The sequence below is a fragment of the Ochlerotatus camptorhynchus genome, unplaced genomic scaffold (assembly GCF_037179485.1).
Source record: "Ochlerotatus camptorhynchus isolate MF236.1 unplaced genomic scaffold, CSIRO-AGI_Acam_v1.1 ptg000432l, whole genome shotgun sequence".
Lineage (NCBI taxonomy): Eukaryota > Metazoa > Arthropoda > Insecta > Diptera > Culicidae > Ochlerotatus > Ochlerotatus camptorhynchus.
The window spans coordinates 5,538,708-5,560,449 of NW_027040918.1; the positions used below are offsets into that span (position 1 = coordinate 5,538,708).

The 21,742-nt window shown below is 41.3% G+C and overlaps 1 protein-coding gene across 6 annotated transcripts in view; it reads right to left on the reverse strand.

The window, feature by feature from the left end:
• The window catches only part of LOC135711393 (Kv channel-interacting protein 1-like), a 271,759-nt gene that overhangs the window by 108,616 nt on the left and 141,401 nt on the right, over window positions 1–21,742 (reverse strand). The gene's annotated exons all lie outside the window — the stretch shown is intronic.

Here is a 21,742-nt window from a genome sequence, read left to right on the forward strand (position 1 = left end):
TGCTAGAACTGCAGAGCTCGAAGTTCTGGAAGGTGTAGGTAGGCGAAATACAGGCTGTTGAAACTTGGTTGCTTTGACCGACATTTCATTTGCGTTTGCACAAACCATTCCTATTTTAGAGGAAAGGTAGCATATATTTGCAGTGCTTAAATTCTTGAAATCCTCTAATAGCAAAAGCCATTAATTTGCCGGTCAATTAGAATATTCGTTGTTTATTTTTTCCGGTTCAACACTTAACTGCACTTGCATGACTAATATCTTTTGACACGTTATTTTCAAAATGCAATGGAAAAAAATTCTACAAAAAGTGTATCGTGTAAAGTGCTTTCACTTGTACTTTGTTACTATTACTTTACAAATGTTCAGTTTTTTTTTAATGTACCTCATGTGATCGAGCATTCAGATAAATTCTATAACAGAAGCGGTGACCCACTGGGTGATGGTGCGGTCTATGCTAAATAGCTGCAGCAAAATAGTGACATGAGCGGGCATCGTTGGCTTTAAATCAGATGAACGTGTAGACCAGTGCAGTGATATATTTACCATTCCAATTATTAATATCACCAAGTCTACCGACCTTCTTTAATCTAGGGAACAACGAATAGAAGATTAGGAATCACATAGATGAAGACTAACTAACTCATTTTTTTCCTTGTTTCAAGATCATCCTCGGTGGACAAAACCGAGTCTTGTCACTATCAACAAGGCATAAAAAGTAACAAGGACTAAGATGTGTTCCTTTGATTACTGAAAAATCCTGTTCCCCTAGTTTGAAGTAGTCCGGACTAGGAATTGGTGGTAGATCTTACATCCCGTAACGTACCACGAAAAGGTGATCTACCCAAGTTACGGGGCTTCTACAAAGTTAGCTGAACTTTAAAGAAAAATCTGCACTTCAAGAAAGTTTCCTGAACTTTAAAAAAGTTCCCTGAAGTACCACGAAGTTTCTTGAAGAACTACAAAATTTCTTGCAACTCGGATAGCAGTTCGTACCATGGTGTAGTGGCTGTTGGTGCATTGTCAGACAGCACCAGCAAATCAACAGAGGAAGTGGTAGAGGTGCTGCATGAAGGGGTGATGATAATGGACGTGCCCTCAGGAGGCCGATAAAGCATGCAAAAACGAACATCAGCATCCTCGGCAGAAAGGGTTTGCGGGTCTGTCGAGATTCGATGCGTTGTAAGCACAAAAATATATAGGAAATGGATTTAGATCTCCATTGTAATATTTGTTTAGTCCTTCGGCTTCGCTGAGCTTTAAAAGATATTGAGCCTACTAAATAAACATTTTGGAAAACATTGTTTTCGATTCAGACCGTTGAGTGTGACAAATATGTTGGATTCATCCCAAAATTTACAATCCAGTTTTCTTATTTCTCATCATATACTACTACTTGGGACGAACACACCATGCTTTATGTCTAAATATATTTGAACAGTTCTCAAATTTAAGTACATGTTTGAATTAACTAGTGATGTCGGCTACAGCTTGAAAGGCTGAAAATACTGATGGATGAAGTCACACGAATCAATTTCAACTACGAAGTTCTTTAAAGGGCCCTCCGAACTATTGGTTCTCTGCCAGCTGCAAAATACCTATCAATTGGATCCACCAAGATCAATCGAATCCAAACCAGGCTGATCAATATCCCAAAATTTGAGCTAATTTGGTGGCGAACTGATTCTGCACTGACTCTTTGAAGTTTATATGGGAATTACTATAAGAAAAGTGTATTTTTTTGTCCTCATCGTTCTAGCCCTGCACCATAATGATTTACGGAAAAGTTGTCCATCAGAGCCCCCCCCCCCCTTACGTGAAAATTTGCCAGCTACAACTTTGTTGAAAACCACTTTTTAATTGAATGTCAAGAAAATTTGTTATTAAATAATTTCCATATTGATAACTTGCTTGTAGGATTAATCGGCTGTTTTCAGGGCAACACTGCATTTTACCCTTATGACATAATAGCCCCGATTTTTTGTCCTATTATTCCAAAGTTGTCTGCTGAGTAGTAAATGAACCATGGCAGAAGAACATCATCTTCCTAATCAATTAATAACTAATTATCCTAACGTTCAATTTTTCAATTCCCACATAAACTTCAAAGGGCCAAGTGCAGTATGAGATCGCATCCTAATGAGAAAAAAATTTGTGAGAATGATCAGGAGCTGATTTGAAATCGTTTGAACTTGGTGGAGCTAATCAATATTTTGAACCATGAAAATTCCATGCGCATGGATCGGTAACAAATAATCCCGCTGGTAATTGGTTCGTAATCGTTTAACTCATCTTCCGCTTGAAATACTTCTATAAAACCACAATCTCTCAACCCTCAAAAACTGAATAACAACTGATTGAAATCAATCAGTTGTACCAGCAACACGAGAATGTGACAGGACTACAACAGTTCAAGAGCAACATGTGAAAAGGACATACAAGCTTTTTGTAAACAAACCTTTGTAGGCCCTTTTCTTGCCAACCGAAGGTCGCTCACGCAAACCATTACCATCAATAGGTAGGGGAAACTTTCCCCTTACCGATGATTTTGTTGGTTTACGTGAGGGACCTGCGGTTGGCGAGAAAAGGGCCTACAAAGGTTTGCTTACAAAAAGCTTGTATGCCCTTTTCACATGTTGCCCTTGAGTTCTCTGCTATTTTTTTTTTATCACCAACCAGCCACTTTTAGCATGCACGCAGGACGTAGGTACGCTGCCGATCTCCCTGGAGCTCGCCGAGCTTAGCTCATGAGACACAGCACATGTGACACGAATGAGGCACGTAGGAACAAAAAAGAGACGCGAAATAGTTCGTCCCGATGTCCCGACCAGAAGAGAACAATGGAGCATCACCTTTTTAGACTAGATGCTACGACCAATCATTTGTAAATAACAATACAACGGAATGGATGGTACGAGATGTCCACGTTTCATCCATTAATTGGATTCTGTAGCATCGTGCTTACATTTTTATTTAATCAGGCCCAATGTTTCTGAATAATCTTGCCCCTTATATGCTGCACAGTAGGCTTGGTCGTTTTGATATATTTTGCGCATCTCTGATGTGCATCATATACGAAATAGAACAGGCATATTTTAAGTTCCTTTTAGGAAATGGGGTAGGTTATGGAAAATGTAATCAAAATCTGTTCGATTAACCTGAAGTCTTGATAAAATATCCAAACAAATGCACTGAAATCCTCGATTAGCTGGAGATCATTATACTACTATCTGACCAACACGCCATCTTTGGAGAATATGTGAGAGACGCCATTGAACTGTTTGAACAATTGAAGAATAGGGTTTAGATGATTTTCTGATAGGCCACCCTCCAGTTTGATTCATAACCCCAAAATATGATCCAGTGCAAAAATAGGTAAAGATTGATGAAGGCTTAGATGTCACACCAATGATTTGAAATTTGTATGAGAATTACCATGGGAGAATTTAAAGAATCACTCATATCGCTCTACTTGTCCTAATGCTAAACAAATTTAATATGTTGTTGCTATGGCAATGAGCAACAAGAATATTGTTGTTACGATCAATTCTACAGCATATCAAGAAATATAGAAATGCGACAAATACAAAATAGTGTAAATTGACAGATCAATATATGAATATGAATATATTGATCATTGTCATGACAACAAAATTTTGTTATTTTTTTCAACGTTTGGACAACAACAGCCAAAGTTAGAACTTGTAATTTCGCATACATAACCCGAGCAGGAGAAAACAACTTATGTATACCAAATTTAGGTATGATAACTGCATAGCTGGCAACATAAACATGGTATTGATGAGCCTGACATAAGAGGTAAAATTACCAAAAATAAAACCTCAAATATTTTCTACAAATAACGAACTAATAAATGATTTAGATGTTATAATAACTGAATAATAATCAACGCTTTTCAGATTTCAGAGTAAAAAGTTATTCTAAAAGGTCTTCTAATACCAATCCAATAACTCTTTTAGAGGTTCTTGCCTAAACATAGGAAGATCACGTTTTGTTATTTTGGTATTTATTTGATATTTTACAAAATATTTCGATAACTGAATAATATCCAATCCCGTAACGTCTACCACCGATTCCTAGTCTTAGACCTTGTTACTGTTTATGCCTTGTTGATAGTGACAATACTCGGCTTTGCCCACCGAGGATGATATTCAAACAAGGAAAAAATTAGTTAGTTAGTCTGTATCAATGTGATTCCTAATCTTCTATTCATTGTTCCCTAGTTTGAAGCGGTTAAGACTAGGCACCTGATGTATGGTCATTATCGGTGTCATTCCTTAATTTTGTTGCTAAGGAATCCAATTTTGACTGACAAAGGGGCGCGCCTTTGGAGGGTGTTTCAACACTCCGAAGGATATAAATAGCAGAACCCTTCAATTAGAGTCGGATCTTTGCGATACATGCAAGAATGACAGCTGTGAAAAAAATCGAATACTTCCTCATTTTTCAATAGTGATGGAGCATGAGATTCGAACACAGGTCCTTGGCGTGAAAGACTTATTACTTCCTAACAAGACCAACTCCGCTTGATAAAAGTTTTATAATAAGTATCTATCATGTTCTTGCCAATGGCATGAAAATTATATTCTTGTGCAACACGCCTGCTGCGATCCGTCATAAAGAAGTTTTGTAAGCAGCAATGCGTACATTTAATTGCCAGAGTGTTATTTAAAAGTATTTTCAACTACTGCGCCTTTTCAGTTGCTTTAATTTATGAGATGTCATAAAAGAGTGTTTTCAACTCTCTTTATAACAAACCTCCGAAAACCTCATAAGAAACTGTCAATCACTGCGTGAAGTGACAGTCCGGCTCAATAGCGCCGTCAATGTCAACGTCAATCTGGAAAGTGCAGAATGAGCTTTATAAATTTAACTAAGATTTATTTGGCATACGACAAGTTTTAAAGCGGTATTAAAACAGTAAGATGTACGTTTAAATAACATTTAAAGTTAGAAGCAAAAGAAAACTATTTTGGAAAATGTTGAATTCTAGGAAGTATGAAGAAAACATCTTTGAACCTCATATAAAACATGGGATGTTTTATGCATCACTAATAATACATTAATACAACAAGTCGTTCTAATTCTTTTTCAGAAAGATGTTTTGTGTGTTACTTGGGAAGACATGCACTAAACTAAGGACACGGGATATACTACAATAGATCAAATTACTGGTCGCAGTGGTGTTAGATCCTGAACAGAGTGAATAAAAAAAATCCATTAAAAGTTTTATACCACAAGCATACCATACTAAGGGATCGTACCTCATTTAGATATTCATATGTTAATGGTTAGTTACCAATTCTTGCTCGGGAATTTACCGAAATCTCCATTAAAAATTCTAATCATTGGCGAAAACTATAAACCTTCATCAATCTTTACCATTTTTTGCACAGGCTCATATGTTTGAGTTTATGAATCAAGCTCGAGGGTGATCTATCATAAATTCATCACTTTTTTTTTTAATGAAGCACTCTACTGAATCATCCTAATGAACCTAAATTCTTGAAATCTGTAAGACGAAATGTAAATTTAAATACAGTTTAACAGTTCAAAATAATGCACTGAAGTCTTGAAGGCGGAGGTCTGCTGCAGAATAATGCACTGAAGTCTTCGATCTGCTGGCTATCTTTTAAATACTTCCTGATCAATCATTTGAATTTTTGAATAGTTGCACTCCTTCAGAATACTTGATCAACCTGAAGTCTTGAAAAATATCTAGATGACTTTATTGTTTTCTTATCGTTAATCCGTGATTATCAACGGAGTACTCAATTGTTCAACGAAGTTTCCTGATTTTAAACGAAGATTTCTGTGCTTCCAAAATGTTTCATGAACTCAAACGAAGCTCTCTGAACTTCGTCTCAATCGTTTGAGTTTGTCAAAAATTCATTAAGTCTCTATGAAGTTTCCTGAACCTGTGGGAAGTTCTGTTAACTTATAAGAACTTCCCTGAACTTATACGATGCATACAAAGCTTCCTAAATGTCTAGGATGTTCAAATTTTCTATAAATTTTAGAACAGTGGTTCCCAACCTTTTCAAATCAACGGCGGCGGTGGTGTAGTGGTAAGCGTGATTACCTCTCACCCCAGCAGGCCTGGGTACAATCCCAGTCGGCACCGCCGGGATGTTCTGAGGCATAACATCTCTGATCACGCCTTCCTTCGGATGGGAAGTAAAGCCGTTGGTCCCCGGTTCATGAGTTGATGGGTCGATAGGTGGTATGGTCCAGGTGTGGGAGCTGCCTTCCTGGCACATCGGTAGCATTGGTGCTCAGCACGGAAAACAAGATCGACGGAAAAAACAAACCAAAGGAAAAAAAAAAAAAAAACCTTTTCAAATCTTCGACCCCCTTTAGGAACAGTTGGGTGTTCTGCGGCCCCCTGGAAAGTACCTTGTATAAATTACGCTGAGATGAATAGAAACCATTCATTTGATCTGTTAGTTATTCGTTTTATTTCAAAATACTACCGTATTTCGTTCATCTCGCTGAAGATTTTTTTCTTAATACACCTGGCATCCCTGCTGTGGTACAGCCATTCAATGAAATATATACACGCGAAAAGCTTTTTACCCTTCTTACAAAGAAGGGTATAAATACCGCTTGGAAAGCCGACTTTCGATCCGAAGCCCACAGGGCCGAGTGACATATGGGGATTTTTGTATACTATCGAGCAGGTTTGGGCTGAAGCGTCTCAGTATATGATTAAATTAAAAGTTTATGATTATTTGAACGAAAACAAAAATTGGGGTGGTTAATTTTTCCGGACAATTTTAATTTAAGTTTATGGATATTTCCGGACATATCGTGCTATTTTTTTTTCTTTTTCCTTGATTTGTTTTCCGTCGATCTTGTTTTTCGTACTGAATACCAATGCTACCAATCATACCAATCGACTCAACCCAACGAGAGCGGAAATTGTGTAACGTAATTAAGAACGGTGTCCATTCTCATCTATAACTAAATCAAATTGGACCCATCAACCGCCAAACGAAAGATACCAAGGTCCTAAAGAACGCTATTGAATATTTTTGGAATTGGGCTACTGGTTCCGGAGATACCGTATGCGTGATAATATTTCCACCATCTTACAAATAAGGTTCCCGTTTAGCCTGTGCATACAATGCCTTGATTTTCTTTGCATGCACGTAACCTATAGCTCATACCGTAGTAGGCTGTGTATAAAAGAAAATTATTTACTTAGTTTGACAGTTGCACCATGACGAATTGGCAGCTTATTCGTGATTTGTCCCACGAGCAAATTTCGCAAAAAGACATTTCAATCGCCATGGGAGGCTCCCGGTGGACCGTCAGAAGGGTTTTAGACCGAGAAAAGAAAGGACAACTATCCGCGAAGGTGGCCACAGGTCGTCCGAGGTCAGCTCGGGTTCCGAGGATTATCGCTGCTATCAAAAGGAAGATTCGGGTGAATCCAGTGCGTTCAATAAGAAAAATGGCAAAGGAACACGGGATCAGTGACTTTATGGCACGGAAGATCGTAAAGGAAGATTGCGGGGCGAAGTCAAGGGCACGGAAAAAAAACTCACATGATTACCAACCGCATCCGGGAGCTACGAGTCGAACGATGCAAGAAAATATTGACCTTCCTTAAGCGAAAAAATCTGGTAATCCTATTCACCGACGAGAACATGTTTACCCGTCGATCCCGTATCAAATTCCAGAACCGACCGGTATATTAGTTCTCTTCCGATAAAAGACGTGGCCGACGAGCACATAAACGTGTATCTGACCAAACATCCTGCTAGCGTTATGGTGTTTGGATTGGTGGCTTCCGATGGCAAAAAAAAATGGACCCGGTGTTCATTCCAGAAGCCGACAAGGTCAACACGGAAGTCTACATCGGGATTTTAAGTAAGTATGTTCTTCCGTGGATCAAATAACAGTACGGTCCGAAGCCAAATGTTGTATTTTAACAAGATGGGGTTCCGTGCCACACCTCGAACCGCACTCAGAAGTGGTTGCAGGAACATCTTCCGTTCTGGACAAAGGATATGTGGCTGCCATCCAGCCCCGATCTTAATCCGCTGGATTACTCAATATGGCGCGTCATGAAGGCCAAGGCCTGTTCTAAACGCCACCCAAGTACAGCAAGCCTCAGACAAACATTGACCCGTACCTGGAGAGAAATGAATCCAGACTACATTATTAGAACCTGCCGTGCATTCCGGAAGCGTTTGGAGGCTGTAATTGCAGCAAGTGGAAACTCGATCGATGATTAACATAATAAAATAAATAAATAAAAAAAAACTCAAAAACGAAATTCTTGAGATTTTTTTTAATTTTGACATTGCTCAATGGTGCAAACATTAATCCACCTTGCGATACTTTAAATCACAAAAATATTCAAAGGCAAGTTCAATGGTTGTTGTATAAAATGCCTCGGACTACATAGGTGACATGTGGACATGTTTCAGGCACCTCGGGGAAGTGGACAGTTTCTGACTTGGAGCAAAACCCATCATGCGACACCTCAAATCACATGAGATTTAAATAACAATTTCAATGGTGGTTGTAGCAACCCGAAAAGAAAATAACATATGAATACCAAATTCAAGTATGATATTAGCATAACTGGCAACGTAAGTGTAATATTGACGTGCCAGACATAATCTGAGCAGGAACGAATACCTCAATACCTTCAATTGGTATGGATGAGCCTGACATAAGAGGTAAAATACCAAAGAATAATACCAAAAAAATGTACCCACAATACCATTTCAATACCAAATTATGATAATGCAATACCAAAACTATACCACACAGGTATTATTTTGGTGTCCGAATATCAATTTTTGTTATTTACAAAGTATTTTGCATGTAATTTTTTGGTATTATTCTTTGGTATTTTACCTCTTATGTCATGCTGATCAATACCAAATTTTGGTATCAGGTCAGAATTGGGTATTCATTAGTTATTTTCTCCTGCTCGGGAAGCGATAAAATTCAAAATATAGTATGATGATATTTAACAAAATATTTCGGTAACTGGATAATACCAAAACAAGGTTTAAGGCTATTAGTTAGTTATCGGTTCTTGCTCGGGAAGTGTCCTGGGCCATACAGGTCATCTGGATTTGTTCTGGGTGCCCCCGAGGGAGTAGACAGTATCTGAGTTCAACGGAAACTTATCATTCAAAACCAAAATCCATTCCAAATAACATTGCAAGTTTTATAGAAGTTCAAGTCTAAATCATGGTCTACAAAACCCTCATAAAACTCATATTGTTTCTTGGGATGTTAGTCATACTTAGTGCCCAAGACCATATTGGTCAAAGCTGAACATGATCCAGATATTCCCGAGGAAGTGACCTATTTCTGACGTGAACCTGAACCAATCATGTAACATCTCCAATCACATGAGAACACAAAAAAATTCAAGGTAGTTATAGAAGGTGCTCACGACCACATTGGTCACATATGGATAAGTTCCGGGTGCCTCTGGAGAAGTGACCAGTCTTTGACATTGACCAAAGCCCATCATGCGACACCTGAAATCACATGTGATGTCAATTACAAGTTTAATTGTAGTACCCTCAATACTGTTTTAAGGTGATTTTGCCCTCCCTTGGATAGGTACAGCATTTCAAATACCACCTGATTTTTTGAAACAAGTTGCATTCAATTTGGTTGCCAATTGAGATCACATGATCAAAAATAGAGGTGAAAAAAATCGCGTTAAAATAGAATTGAAAACCAGGCCAAACATGATTTAGGTGGATCATGAGTAATTTCCTGTTATGAGATGGGCCAAAACCATCAAACGACATATTAAATTACATGAGAACTAAAGAACAAAATCATTGGCGGTCATAATGAGTTCCTAGGTATGGTCACACAGGTATGGTATCACCTAGGTGTGACCTAGGATATATTCCGCGTACCTGAAGAATCTGATGTAAGCTAAAGCAACAGCACAAAAAAATATCCACCCACTCAAATATAAGTTAAACGCCTATTAATGTCAATTTATCATATCAATACTATTTTCAAAACATGTTTTAAATTTGTTCTAGCGTCATTTGTTTATCAATCAATCAACAGCATCAGCATTCATATCAATTTACTGAAAAAAAACCGTAGATTTATTCAACTGTAAATCAAATTCATAAGGATACTCTGATCCCGGTATGACAAAAAAAATGATCCACCAGCGAATGAAATATTAAACAATCTGAATTAAATTGGCACACCCCTCAAATTTCATGGATTTGACATTTCATTGTTTATATGCATCACAAAAGTCTACTGTAAAACTCTGAAGTTGACGTGTTGTACTAAGTGACGTATTTTTGAAGCAGCAAATATGGGCGGAAAGAAATTTCTCTGCAGATCCAAAATTGCATCGTGCGTGATTGCCGAAGAAACGAATCGCAACGCTAAATATCCGAAAAGTATTGACTAAGCCGTGGTACAGTTCAGAAGATCAATATGGAGTATCAATTGTTACTGATAAATCTGAAAAAAATGAAACAGTGATTCACGAGCAGACACCAGGATAATCCGTGAGATTGAAATAGATCCACGCTTCACCATCCGCGCTGTAAAAGAAAGGCTGATTCTGTCGATTTCTGATCGAAAAATTCAACGACGCCTTGCTGAACATGGTTTGATGAGCCATTTTGCTCGGAAGCTCTGGAGTTTTGGACACGTGTTGTCTGGTTGGATGAATCAAAGTTCAAGCTGTTCAACAAGAAACAACGTCGAAGAGTATGGCGGAAAATCGACGAGGCGTCACAGGACAGACATCTTCAACCAACTATGAAACACGGCGGAGTAAATGTTATGGTTTTAGGCTGTTTCTCATGGTTTGCTGTAGGAAATCGACCCAAATACATGGCTTAATAACCGCAGATGGGTATATCGATATCATTGTGAAAAATTGGAAGACTCCTAGCTGATTTTTTTTTCCATACCTGTCGCATAAATCCCATGGAATGGCCACCCCAGAGCCCCGATTTGAACCCAATCTAAAATCTTTGGGCTATCCTCGATAACTGTGTGGAGAAAACCGGCGCAACCAACATACAAACATATTTTGCAGCACTGCAATAGGCCTGGGACGATTTGATCAAAGAAGCAAATGGAGGTCAAATTGACTATTAGTCATTTATTTTGGATTGATTTATTTGATTTTTGTTTAAACAGAAAGTGTTTTTTTTACGCCATACCAATTAATACTTTTTAACATAAAGCTTATTTATTTGAAATTCTGCAATTAATATCATGAATACTATGAAGGTAAAACTAACCCCTGGTTTTTATTTTACGGAATCGAAATCAAAATCAAGAACTCCCTTGAAAAGTAATAAGTTTTATTTAAATGTTTACATTTATTGTAAGTGGATTTTTTTTCTACCGGTCACTGTACTTAAAATCGCATCAAAATTCAAGTATATGATCATTTGAGGCAGTTTTTGAGTGCTCTCTGCCAAAATCTGCAAAGAGCCGAAACGTATCGCGTGTAAATTCAAACACAGACCCTCATATCATCCAGAAATTATCGTGCTTCTGTTCCCTGAATGCGGGCTTGAGAAATTTTGCCAGGTTTTAAATAAGTAAGAAGGGTCAGATCTCACCGGTGGTGGATACATTCCGGGTTATTTTCTTCAAAGAAAGAGCCAAGACGTCCAAGAAGCTAAACCGGGAAAGGAAACCGGAAAAAGTTAGTTGAAAGTTACACGCCAACGAGCACGAAGCTTAATGAAATGATGTTTGGTATGGGCGTAGGTACTTTATTGTACTGCATGTATGAACTTTTTCAGGATGGGTGGTGTGAGGCGTTTCCTTTTTCTTGTTTCATCTTCCTACATGTACCTTTTGGTGAGGGCACAACAAAGTATGCATGCAGAATGCTGGAACTTAACGTTCCTACAGGTTGGTATAGGCCGCTTTATTTCACACCAAACTGGGCTAATAAGCGCGTTTTAACTTATTAAAAATTATGGTAAAAGTGCGAGTTTCCGTCAAATCATCTTGGTGTATATGGTGCTCTTATTCCATCTCAAACAGCACACATCTCCTACAGTTTATATAACCTCTTTACAGCTAGTTTGAGGCTGTGAATCATTTGCCGAGTTTAATTTAACTCGTGGTTAAAAGTGACATTTCGAAAGTTATTTTTGATGTTCGAAAAACCCTGTGCTGTCGATCGACCGGTTTTCGAGAAGAACTCAGCCACGGTTGTCAACATTTAACTTCTTGTCTGTCAGAAATAACCACGTTCGGATAGCAGGGTTAATCGATAACTTTTCATCTGTCAAATTTTAACCAAAAGTTAAAATAATCCACCAAATGGTTCAGAGCCTTATAGCGAATTCGTTTATTATCCAGTTCCAACCTGGATCGGGTATCAAGATTGGGTCTGCTTGTTTTCTGACAAAGGTCAGTTTGCTCGTTTGTTTTTAAAACCTAGCTATCGCAGTAGGCTCAGCTCATGGACGGTTGGGTTTTCATGAGCTGTCACGAATTTATCTGTTCTTCCGCGGAGTGATTTTTCAAGTTCAAACAAGTTTTTTTTTTTCAAAATGTGTGATAAGTATTTGGACGATTGATTTTTTTTTCTCTGTTCGGGACATAACACCACTGCGACCAGTAATTTGATCTATTGTAGTATATCCCGTGTCCTTAGTTTAGTGCATGTCGTATTACTCCATCACTATTGAGAAATGATGAAGTATTCGGTTTTGATACAGTTGTCATTCTTGCCTTCATCGCAAGGAATCGATTCTAACTGAAAGGTTCCGCTATTTATACCCTTCGGAGTTGGAACACCCTCCAAAGGCGCGCCCCTTTGTCAGTCAAAATTGGATTCCTTCACAACAAAAACAAGCTATGACACCGATAATGACCATGCATCAGAACCCTAGTCTTAACCACTTCAAACTAGGGAACAACGATTAGAAGATTAGGAATCACATAGGTGAAGACTAACTAACTCATTTTTTCCTTGTTTCAAGATCATCCTCGGTCCAGGCAACCCGAGGACTTATCACTATCAACAAGGCATAAAAAGTAACAAGGACTAAGATGTGTTCCTTTACGATTGATTGGTATTATATTGAATCTTATGCGCGTGTGAATTAATTAAGAAAATATCGTAATCGGTGTTATATCGATCTGGGAAAGGACCGGTTGAGAGTGTCTGCCGGGTGGTGAAGTTCTATAACTGTGAAAGATTGGACTAGAAAAGAAAATGTGGTCGTTGCCAAGTTTAAGGGTGACTTGAATAGAAGCAGGAAGAATCTTATCATTAAGGAAGTGAGCGGCGGAGAAAGTAGATGAACAAGTTTGTGATGATCGATCACAGTATGCAATCCATCCTTTTTGGTGAGAACGTTTCATTTTATATAATTTTGGGAGATTATCATTTTATCTATATTGAATGCTTATATTTACCACAGACAAACAGACATAACACATTGAATATTTCGCATTGTAAAACATCGTCGCTAAAACATTACTGCCATCTGTTGAATACACTGTGGTTGGTAGTACACTGAACAGATGGCGGTAGTGTGTAAACGTCAAACGCAGGGCAATTGACTATGCGCGCCACAAGTGGCGGTACTACCAACTACGATACTTTAAAATTGACCGTTAATGCTTGTTCGATGAACAACTTGCGTGTGTTATGTCTGTTTGTCTGTGTATTTACTATGAAGAATGACGTTTGTGCTTTCGCTCCGCGTTTGTTTTTTCATCGATAGAATAAAGTGCTTGTGTTTCCGTTAGTTATAGTTAAATTCTGGAAAAAAAATATGCTGAACTTTAGATTTTCCCATTTGAAAATTTTCAATCTGTCAAATTTAAGTTAAAATTCATCAAATGGAACACAGCCTTAATAACTTGAGTACAGAATCATTGCTTGTTGTGTTTGTCGTATTAGATGCTAGATAAAAACTTCTTTTATCGATATGTGTGCTGAAAATACCTGGCCCGAGTGGATTTAAGGAAAAAGCCGAATGAGAAAATCTTTTCAGTGTTATTTAAAACCTAATGCAATGTTCAGCTTGAATTGTTTCGCTTAGCTGTAGCAATGTAAACAGAAAATCGATGAAGAGAATCGAACATTACAAGTAGGCCCTTTTGAACGCTCACTGTCGAATTTCAGAACCTAGCAATGAAACAAACTCGACGGTACCTCTATTTATGCTAAGAGATAAGCATTCCAAGTCCCTCCTACTTGAAAAATTATGCAATCGAACGACTTGTTATGCCTCGCCCCCATCAGCAAAAAAACTGAGGTTGTATAAACCGTTCAATAGCATAATTTTCCAAGTAGGAGGGACTTTCATAGCTAATCTTAAAGCATAAATAGATTAACTTCATAAATAGGGAAGAATCAGCTCGAGTTGATCATTCGCTGCCAGACTGTTGAGCAGTTCAGTCGATTTGAATTCTCTCTAGTTTCGTTCGTTCGTTCGCAAGTCGAATTAGCTCCGCGTTGTGTAGTGACGCTCTCGCTGACCCAGCCATGGGTAAGAAATCGCGCGGTAACGCGAGTGCCGGTTTACCGGGAAAACAGACTCTCCCAGGAGACGGCGCGACCACCGAGCCAGCCCAGAAGAAGCAGAAGAAAACCCCATTGCCCATCCCGACAGGCGTTGCGGACCCGCAGCCGGGGCCTCCCGGAACTAAACGACCCAGACCTGAAGACAGCAGCGCCACCGTATCAGCAGCAAAAAAGCTGCTGAGCAACAATCCGTTCTCCGCCCTGCAGAACGGAGCGCAGCCGCAGTCGGTCCCTGAGACGGTGCCGAAAAAAGTTAAGTTGCCACCCTTCTATGTGAAGGGCTTCCCTCCCGGGCTATGGGAGCAGCTGGATTTCTACATTAAGCAGGGCCTTCGCTGCACCATTCAACGGTGCACGGAAGGCTACAAACTGATGGTCCCGGCCGAAAAACACTTCAACGCAGTTCAGGCCCTCTTGGACAGAATGAAGCTGGAATTCTTCTCCCACGACATCGAGGCCACCAAGCCGCTGAAAGTGGTGCTGCGCGGGCTCCACGACATGGACACCACCACCTTAATGGACGAGATTAAGGCGAACGGCCTCAAGCCGGTCGAAGTCCACAAGATGACCCGCAGCAAGGCCATCAAGTATCGTGACCAGCTCTACCTGGTCCATCTGGAGAAGAACTCCACAACCGTGAAGGATCTCCAGACGACACGCACACTGTTCCACATCGTAGTGAAGTGGGAGCGGTATAAACCCACCCACCGTGGCGTCACTCAGTGCTCGAACTGCCTATTGTTCGGGCACGGCACCAGGAGTTGCCGCATGGCCAGCCGCTGCATCAAATGCGGCAAAAACCACAAGATCGACAACTGCGACAGCATCGAGGAAGCCACTCCCACATGCGCCAACTGCGGTGCCGCCCACAAGGCCACGAGTAAGGCCTGTCCGAAGCGGGCCGAATACGCCGAGATCCGGAAGAAGGCCTCGTCCAACAGCCAGCCCGGTCGCAAGAAGGTTCCAGAAAACAACGCGCAGAACTTTCCTCCGTTATCACCGGTCCAATCACGGCCAATTCCAGTGTTGCCGCCGCTCCCGCTCAACCAACAGTTGGCTGCCGCTGCAGTACCCGGTCAAGCCTCCGGGCCATCGACGGATCCCCCTGCTCCGGGATTGGCCGGTACAACCGGTGAAGCTACAGACGATTCTCCGCTGTCAACGGATGAGATCGTCACACTGTTGGCCCAGGCCATCATCATCAAGCGCACCTGCGCAACAAGAACACAACAGCTCCAAGCTATCATCTCCTTCGTCGCTAATTATGGACCGTGAACCCATAAAGATCGCCAACTGGAACGCTCGCTCCGTAGGGGCGAAAAACATTGAGCTTGCAGACTTCTTCCGCAAGCACGACATCGACGTGGGCCTTCTCACCGAGACCCACCTCAAGACCGGTGACAGCTTCTGGCTGCCCGACCACAGCATTGTCCGGCTTGATCACACCAGCTCCAGGGGGGGCGGTGTCGCGGTCATCATCAAGAAAGGCATCAAGTACTGCACCCTACCCCACTACCGCACTTCCATCATCGAGGCCGTCGGCGTTGAGGTGGAAACATCGACCGGAAACGTCCGGTTCATCATTGTCTACTGCCCCCGGCAATGTACCGTTAGCAATGGTACAGCACAGCAGTTCAAGAACGACCTTGCCATCATAACCCACACCAATGCCCGCTTTGTAATCGGAGGGGACCTGAACGCCCGGCACGAGGCCTGGCGGAACTACCAGCAGAACCAGAACGGCCGCCTGCTATTCGACCATTCCCAGCATGGTCTCTATTCCGTCTGGTTTCCGGACGAACCAACCTTCACATCACCGACGGGCAACCCATCGACGCTGGACCTGTTCTTGGCAAACACCAGATTAGCCAAGCCGGTTGCCGTCAACGACCTGAGTTCGGACCACCAACCGGTGCTGACCGAGCTGGGCTACAACGTGGCCCCTGCACCGTGCCAGCGGAAGGACTACCATCGAGTCAACTGGGTCCAGTTTCGACGCGTGGTCGACCGCCACATCGACGACAACCCACCGCTCGACACAGTGGATGACATCGACCGGGCCTTGGAGGGTCTCCATCAAGCCATATCCGTGGCTGACGAAGAGTGCGTTCGACGAGTTCCTGTGAGGGGTAAGTTTCAAGCAATTGATTCCCACACCAAACTCTTGATTCGGCTCTGAAATGTTCGTAGACGCCAGTTTCAGCGGACTGGGGATCTGCAGCGTAAATACGAAATGGTCGATCTGAATCGGCAGATCGCTTCCAGAATGGTCTCAATCCGGAACGAGAGTTTCGGGCGGCTCGTTCAGAACCTGGACGACCGTTCCAGACCATTCTGGAAGGTTGCCAAGGTGCTGAAGTCTCACCCCAAGCCCATTCCACCACTTAGAGTCAATGACGAACGGCTTATCACCAATGAAGAGAAGGCCAATGCAATTGGGGAGCACATTGCCCAATCGCATTTGCTTGGCTCTACAATCCCAAGTCCACTCGAGAACCAGGTTGTGCAGTGCGTCCAGACGTTAGATGCCTCCCCTTGTGCCGTCCCTCCAGAAGAACGGATTACAGAGGAACAAATTTGCTCAGCGCTGAAACACAGTACGAACATGAAGGCTCCCGGGTTTGACGGAATATTCAACCTAGAGTTGAAAAATCTCAGCGCGAGGGTGCACTCGCTGCTGGCTGCCATCCTCAACAGATGCTTGGAGCTGCACTACTTTCCAAGCATCTGGAAGGTGGCAAAAATCATCCCGATCCGCAAACCTGGGAAAGACCCTTCACTACCGTCAAGCTACAGACCGATTAGCCTGCTCTCAGCGCTGAGCAAGCTGTTCGAAAAATTGATCCTCAGTCGACTAAACAAGTTTGTGGAGGAACATGACATTCTTCTTCCGGAACAGTTCGGGTTCCGTAAGGGGCATTCCACCAATCATCAGCTAGTGCGGGTGATGAATAACATCCGGAGTAACAAAGCTGTATCCAAGTCCACAGCCATGGCCTTGTTAGACGTCGAAAAGGCGTTTGACAATGTCTGGCACGACGGACTTATATACAAGCTTTGTAACTCCAACTTTCCACCATACCTTGTGAAAATCACCCGTAACTATCTCCAGCAAAGGTCGTTCAGGGTGTCGTTGAATAGTTCCCTTTCGGGACAATTTCCGATCCCAGCAGGTGTTCCGCAAGGGAGTCTGCTGGTACCACTGCTTTACAGCATCTACACGTCGGACATCCCTCCTCTAGGAGACGGTTGCGTGTTCTTTCTGTTTGCAGATGACACCGCGATAGCCGTCAAGGGTAGGATGCCTCGTGAAATTACGAACAAGCTCCAACGATGCCTTGACACCTTTACTGATTATGCCACCACGTGGAAAATCAAAATCAACGCCTCGAAAACCCAAGCGATCATGTTCCTTCACAGACAATCATTAAAACTTAAACCGTCTCCCTCCTGTACCGTAATAATGGATGGTACAAGGGTCGAGTGGTCCACTGATGTTACTTATCTCGGGATGTTGTTCGATGAGAAGCTCCTGTTCCGCTCGCACATAGAGAAAACCCTAGTTAAGTGCTCCGCCTTGGTTAGGTGTTTGTATCCGCTCATTTGCCGCAGATCCCGCCTCTCAAGGCAAAACAAACTGGCTATTTACAAACAGATCATAGCCCCCGCGATCTTCTATGCCGCCCCGGTGTGGGAATCGTGCGCTCAGACCCACAGGAACAAAATCCAGGTTGCACAGAATAGAGTGTTGAGGATGATCCTAGATCGTCCATTCGACACAAGAATAGCAGACCTCCATCAAGAGGCAGAAATTCCCAAAGTAGATTCCAAAATTGATGATATGACAACTAAATTTATTCAAAAATGCAATCTTTCTGAACATGCTTTAATAAGCAATTTGTACATAGTAGGTTAAGTGTATATAGTAGAGTAGGTTAGTTTTTAGCTGTAAATAGTAGTATTAAGTAGTTTCTCTTCAAATTCTAAAAACAAAACAAACCAATCCCACCAAGGTGGTCGACCGTGTACTAAGTCTAGGACTAATTCTGTAAAACAAATTTTGAATTTTGCCCATACCTAAAGATGAAGAAAGCAATTAAATCACTTAGTAAAAATTTATATGGTAATCGTCCAAGTTAAACTAAAATAAAGATCATTTAAACTAATAGGGAAGAATTGGATTCCTGAGACTTTTTCCCCTAAGAATGATTATATTTGCAAAGATTACATCAGCACTGATCAGAGATAATGAATTTTGCTCCTTTTAAGGCGATTTATTCCCACTGTGCAGCGGCCTAACTCTTCCAAGCGGTAAATTTTATCGCTGAAACGATGAGTTTGTAGTCATAGCTTCTGTTTGTATCGTTTCATCGTGGTATTCAAGCATTCTTTAAGTCCAATGCATGGTCTACAAGACTATGATAAAACCATTTTTTTTTTTTACTCGGAATGGCTTAAAAACACATTTAAAAAATTTTTTGCGGACCATGGACACTCAAAAACCTACCTAACCTCCATTTGGACATCCCACGGTATGATCAAATTTAGAGACCTTAAAGTAAAGTTCACAGACGTTGCAGTTCAATCACTGCCAGACGCCTGGGAAATCGAAGGCCTTGCAGGTTAAGCTCAAATCCATGGGCGTTAAAAATATATATATAGGGGAAATGGCTCTAATGTTGGCATATGAATCTAAGATTGGGCCCATCGCTAAACATTTGATACCTAACAATTTTATCTAGATGAACGCAAATCAACATTCTTCCAAAACGGCCAGCCTTTCCTAAAAGTCCACTAAATTTGTTTTCTTTTATTTGTGTCAATAGTTGAAACCGAATAAGAATATATTTATTTGTTATCAACAAATCTCACAATAGTAAAATGTACATTACGTAAGAATCACTCTACTTCACCAAATCATCCAGAAGCGCCAGTTTCCTCTTGTCTTCATCATCCGGGTGCAGAACTGAGTTGTGTTTTCCGCGGCAGATATTGCACTTAACCAGTGAATTGCATTGCTCGCCAATATGAAGAGGGCTTAAGCAGTAGTGACAGAGCTTCCTTTTCTTCACCACAATTTCAAAACGCTCCTCAAACGGTAGATTCAAAAATTGACGACACGACCGCATGAGGTGCCCTTTCTGGCAGTAGAAACACGCGATATTCGACGTGCTATGCAATTTTCTGCTAGAAGCCGTATTCAGCAGGACGGATGTGATACTTGTCCACGTTAGAGAGCGCCCCATGTTTTCCAGATTTTTTTGAAACGACTGCGGTGTCTTTTTCTTAAGCAAACAGCCCAAAATGATGTCCGATAGTGGATTCATGTCATAACCTAACTCCTGCAGCGCCCGGACGTTATTCTCGCTGTTTTGCACCAAATTGGATAATTCTTCAACAGTCATATTTCGGGACACTTTGCTCTGTTCGAAAAGTTCGTTGACGTGAAAGTTGGATGCTTCATGGTCAAATTTTGCACACAATTCTCTCCAAAGGACTTCGATTGATATGCTAGATGGGAGCTTTTTAACTAGTTCACTACTTACTTTTAGCTGAAATACTTGGCGTTTTTCGGCATCTCCAGTAGGGTTCTCCATCACCCGCTTGTGAAACTCCGATCGAAACTTCACCCAGTTCTGCACTTTTCCTTCGAAACTCGGAACGCTTTGGTATTTGACCACTATTTGCTCCCGCACTGCTATCGCTTTCTCGCCATTCAACTGCATCAACTCCATCCGGCACTCATCGAAAATCTGCTCAATCCGTTTAACACTCTCACGATCATTCATTCTGTCGCTCTTTGGCACCAACTGGAAGATCTTCTCCAAATGACTCATGTAGCTTTCACGAAGGTCATCCATACTGTCCAAATAGTACTCCGAATCGCTGAGAGGGTCGTAGCTGTCCAGGCTCAAAGCTCGAATCTGCTCGTGTAGCTCACGGGCACGTGTTTCGAGCTCAAGAATATGTCTTCCATGAACGAAGGCGGTGAATCTGGATTCAATGGACACCAGGGGATGGTTAGTTGGTGTCATGGTACGACAACTATGAAGCAGGATCTGCATATTTAAAAAAAGCAACGATAATCCAGTGAAATGAGTGTTTCTGATTAGGTCGGCACTTCAATACTGACACACAAAAGTTTACGACTTTCAGCTGGTGCTGTTTGAGAACAATAGCAGCACTTTTGGGGAATGATCTCAAGGGCACTGGGAGGAACGGCAAACGCAAACGGAAAGCGAATCAGATAATACATTTGAAAGAACTTACAGTCTGTTTTATGCATTGAATGACTAGCGTTAAGGTGATTCCTTGTAGAGTCCACAAATGGTCGCCACTTCGAATTTTCAGTTACAAAAATCTCGAAAGTCAGTGCCCATTTTCACCTGAAATTGCTACTTGCTGCAATGCAGCAAAAGTGGAGTAACAATTTGAATGTTGCACGTGTCATAGAAGCGGATATTTGTGCACTTTAGGTTTCGAAGTGGTTCCGAGAATAAGGATGTCACAGTGCATCACTTTAAAATCACTCACAAAACAATCGTACCAAGTTTGACCCTTATTCAGAAACAGAATCTATTTTCCAGTGCTGTCACGTAACCTCACTGTTTACCTGTGCGCCTACTTCAAAAACTTGTTATCTAGCAATAATTACATTCAAATCGATTGCAAAATGCATAGAATCTTCTAGTTTTACTGATACTTATTCATTACAAGTAATATTTTGAGATATGTGAATGTTTTGAGAACTGGTGCACAGGTAGATTGAGGTTAGGGTGACGCCACTGCTGCAATTTAGGATATTTTTGTGAATACATAGCGGCACCGGTGGTGTAGTGGTAAGCGTGATTGCCTCTCACACCGGGATTTTCTAAGGCATAAAATATCTGATCACACTTTTCTTTGGAAGGGAAGTAAAGTCGTTGGTCCCCGGTTCATGAGTTTATAGTTCGACAGGTAGGGTTCAGGTGTGGGAGCTGCCTTCCTGGCGTCTGGTACTCAGTATGGAAAACAATATCAACGAAACAAGGAAAAACAACAAACTTGGCCTGTTGAAACTAGAACTCATGAGCAAATTTTGTCCCAATTACCCTAATTTTTTTTTCTCGGTTCGCAAATGGTGGCTAAAACTGCTCTACTCATTTCTTAAACTGTCCAGGAAAACTATTGCGTTAAATCTCATAGATG